Source organism: Triticum urartu, chromosome 2A (genome assembly GCF_056163025.1).
Source record: "Triticum urartu cultivar PI428250 chromosome 2A, HENAU_Tu73, whole genome shotgun sequence".
Classification (NCBI taxonomy): Eukaryota; Viridiplantae; Streptophyta; class Magnoliopsida; order Poales; family Poaceae; genus Triticum; species Triticum urartu.
This window is the reverse complement of record NC_141874.1, coordinates 424,072,571-424,077,359: the sequence shown is the minus strand read 5'-3', so window position 1 is coordinate 424,077,359 and position 4,789 is coordinate 424,072,571.

Here is a 4,789-nt window from a genome sequence, read left to right as displayed (position 1 = left end):
TTTTCTCTTGGCATTGGTTGTCACTCCTTGATGCAAAGCTTACTCTGGGATTTCAAAGTATGCCGGAGGCTGCCTTAGTTTATACTCCCTCCGTTCCGAATTACTTGTCTTAGATTTGTCTAGATACGGAGGTATCTAGCACTAAAATGAGTCTAGATACGTCCGTATCTAGACAAATCCAAGACAAGTAATTTGGAACAGAGGGAGTATATACAAATACAGAATCTGAGGCGAGAATCTATTCAATTTTGCTCAGACCTGTTGTACTCCCTTTTTCCGAATATAATGTATATGCTGAATATTGCTTTTCTGGTTTGCCCTGTTGGTTGTATGAATTTTGGTTCATTCTATTCACATTTACAACTGTTTTAATTGTATTTACGCTCTTCCATACTTTCCAGAGTAGAAGCAGGATCCTGTTAGTGAAAACTTATTGCGGAAGCATGTAACTTAGTATTATTAAATACTCCCTCCATCCCAAAATAAGTGTTTTAACCTTGGTACAACTTTGTACTAAAGTTAGTACAAAGTTGGGACACTTATTTTGGGACGAGGGAGTGTTGTAGAGCAGAGAAGAATGTCACAAATTTTTCATAAAATAGTATTATTAAATCCTCACAGCTACAGATACTGGACAAGATATAACAAGACAACAACACTTTAAAATACCACACTTGCACTTTTGCACAATGTAAGAAACTGGATCAGATGTCTTGTCTCTGATATGATCAAATATAAGGATTCCTGCAGCCAAACCGTGTGAAGAGCTAGGTTGCGTTTGCATAGTGGCATGTTTGAACTTCGCAGGCGAGCTCTCTGATCATCACGATTATGAAAGAAACCGAAGCAGAGATAACACTCAGCCTGGCAGCCAGGCTCTTCATCTTGGTGCCGGGCGCAAAAATGGACGCCATGGCCAGCGCGTGCCCAGCGGCCAGATTGAAGGGGAGAAGGATTTGGATTACAGGTTGCTTCCTTGGGGACAGGATTACGGTTTCAAGGCAGACAACAATTAGGCAGAGAGAAAGCATGATCTGGTTTTTTTACCCCAGATGCACGCTGGCAATGTCCTCCGGTTGACATTTTTCACTTTCCTTCTTCTTTTTCTCTTTCTCCTTCTCTACTTTCTTGATTCAACAAATAAGTAAGCAACACAACGGATGAGAGGTGTTTATGGGTAGGATCTTGGATGGATGGTGCGTGAGTATTGCAGCGGAGATCTTATTATCTGAACACGGACACGACACGGCGTATAAGATGGTGGTAAAAATGAAGCGAGATATGCGATGCAGAAATAGTGAAGAGGAGAAAATAGCAAGCTTCAATTATGGGTGCAAGACCCTTTTGAGGACCATTTTCCCTTGACCTGTATATAAACAAGAAACAAGAGTAGAATCAGGGTATGGAGAGATTGGCTACTACAAGTGCACAAGAGTAGTGCCATACTGAACATGGAAAGACGGGAACTGACAAGCCACGAGGGGGAGAGGAAGCTGACCGAAAACACGGAGAAGCGATATGTTACGGTGATCGGAGCAAGTATCAGTGCTTTGTCTCATGGCCACAAGAATCAACCGAGAAAATGAAGCAGCACTGGATCAAACCAGCTATTTTGACAACGGAAAGCTTGTTCTGCTTCAGTTTGGCAACGAGACTCGGGCTGCTGCTTCTGCTGTTTGTGCTGTATTAGTAGTTGTATTGGTGCTGATTTGTGTCCATAGCCGAGGAGGCGGCATTTGCTTACTTATAGGAAAAGCACACACTCCACCGGTACGATACCAAGACCTATCCTATCCTATCAGCGGCAGCGCATATCCCTTTGCGCCTTGCCGCCGGCTGCGGCTACCCTTGCACTTGCCACGACTTTTGAGCGTGTTGAACTCTTCATGGTCGGTGTCCGTCTCTTCTTTTGTGATATCATGTAATTTCGGTGACGTTTTTAGTTGCCGTGGGAGTTAACTACGGAGTACGGAGTACTTGTACTTGTGATCTTGTACAATTGTTATATTTTGAAATGTTGATTAATGTTTGCTAAGTTTAATCATACTAGCACATATGCCCGTGCGTTGCAACGGGAAATATTATCATAGTCCAAGATAAGTTCATATCAGTTATGTATTAAACACCAAACAAGCCTTAGCACCTTTGGTAAAGGAACACCAATTTGATCCCGGTTTCGCATATATTATCAGTGCTTATGTATACTCCATAAGTCCAGTATTATTAGGTGGGGTGACCACTTAGCCGCTAGCACATATGTCCGTGCGTTACAACGGGAAATATTATTGTAGTCCAAGATAAGTTTATATCAGTTATGTATTAAACACCAAACAAGCCTTAGCACCTTTCGTAAAGGAACAACAATTTGATCCCGGTTTCGCATATATTATCAGTGCTTATGTATACTTCATAAGTCCAGTATTATTAAGTGGGGTGACCACTTAGCCAGCGTATTTTTCAAGCAGGAAGTAATGTGCTACTTTAATCGTTTATTGAATGGAGGATTTGATTGACGTACTCAATCATCCTAATGGTACCCCTAAAATATATTATATCTTATCAAAGTTGTGTATGAAAAGACCTAACCATAGTCGTTGCGTTCCGAACTGGTTGGCAAGTTGTCATTAGACTTTAGATTTAGTGCTCCATCTTAGTCGTGCTTAGTCGCTAGCTCGATTAAAAAAATCGCTATTACGCTCGACGTACAAAAAAGAATTTTGACCAAGAAAAATGGAGAAACAATCCATCTTTTAATATTAGGTAAAGATAAAGTTAAAGATTCTACACGCGTACGTCCCGTTCTCCATGTCTTATTGTCGTGTCAATGCCATCTCCTTCCTTATTCCCACCGTCCACCGCTCTTTTCTTTACACTTTTAGGGAAATGATTTTTTCGAGAGTACGCTAAAGGCGTACCTTGGCTTTATAGAAGAAAGAAAAATATGTATAAGAGGTTACAAAGCGACGTCCACTTCACACAAGCGTCCGCCCTCCCGAACTCCGATATGGAACCTGAGTGACTACTCACAAAAATGTAACACTCCACTCCTACTTGCTAATCCCCAGAGCTTTCGTTCTCTAAAGATGCACTCCACAGTGCCTAGCTCATTTGTGATGCCATCCCTACCAAAAACTCTGCCGTTCCTTTGTTTCCACAAACACCAGAAAATGAGCATCACGAATGAATCAAAGTCCTTCCGCATGGTCTTCTGCACTGTCTTCCTGGCTCTCATCCACCAAATTTGCAAGGGAGCATTGCCATTCGGAAGCAGGGCAAGATCAATCCCCGTCCTAGCGAAGCAAAGGAACCACACCTGCCTAGCGAACACGCACTGAGACAGCATGTGGTCCACAATGTCTTCCTCTTGATCGCATAGAAAGCATGGCGATGTTGTTTCTTGAAGACCATGTCGAGATCTATTATCCGAAGTCCATAACTTGTACTGAAGTGCCAGCCACATAAAGATGCATGCATTACGTGTTCAGTAGTTTCTGCTGGGCACTAAAGTCAGAGAATCACTTAATGAAATGTAAGCGCATTGTGTTTGGTGACTCACCGTTGATTATGACTAGCACACAACACGTTGGAACGAGCTGGACTTGTTTTAGTTGACCAATTATCCAAATAGGCCGATGCTTGGGCTTCAAGACAACTGTTGCGGACTTTTCTATCATGCAGCTTACTTTTCTTCACTGTCAGGTTTTTGAGCTATTGGTAGCGACATTTCAACAGGAAAGATGGCGTCACACTGTAGAAATGTGTGTGGGGGGCATTAGCGCGTGCTTTTGTATCATTTGTAATTCGCGGGTAAGTTAGACTTGTTTCTATTCTCTGTACAGCTGTAGATTATAATGTGGAAATCAAGTCTAAGGGCGTCTCCAATAGCGTCTTTCAAATCGGACTCACTATCCGTCTGTGGATGTGGATACGGGAGCCAGCCATCCAACTCTACCCATCAAACGTTCGCATCACTTGGTGAAATCTCTCTGGAAACTACGATTTAGTATGGAAGAGAGTGAGAGAGGGCACTTGGTGTTCTTAGGGTTATATGAACACAGAACCAAAACGCCGAAGGGAAGTCATCGATCGGATGTCCGAGCAACACTTCTGGGCCACAGCCCGATTGATCCCGAACAGTCAGGCTCTAGGGAAAAGCTATTGATGTTTTGCGGTAGGCTAGCCGGACGTCCGGGACGAATTCCGAATGATCCGACCATAGACCAAACATCCAGGTGGCAAATGAGACAATCCGGCAGAGAGAGTGAGTGGCTATTTAGGAAATATGAATTCAATGGATAGATTGACCTATGACCTATTTGTAGAGATGTGAGTGGAATGATGCTTGAAATATTAACTTGACCAAATCTTCCACGAACCTCTATGAACCCCTCTTGATAGTGTGAGATCTCTATAACTCAAGAATTAACTTGAAAAGCTACGCTTGTTATCTTATTTTCACCATGCTCAAGTCATATTCATTTCGGTGGGTCCTCGATCCACTAACATAAAATGCTAAGGGGACTAAGAGCATCTACAGTCACAATGGACAAATCCGGCCCCAAAACGCATGCGGACGCGCGTGGACACTGACTAGTCATGCCTTAAATAATGCAATCCACATTTGGATACCTCAAATTAGAAATCTCAAATCCATATTATTACATGCAACGTAGAGATCTTTAAGCGGAGCTCGTCCAGTCGCTGTGGCCATGCCCGGCGGCCAGCTGTGCTCCCCAGAGTGTTGGTCTGGTCGCCGGCAAGGTAGAGTATGGCATGGGACATAAGCCGG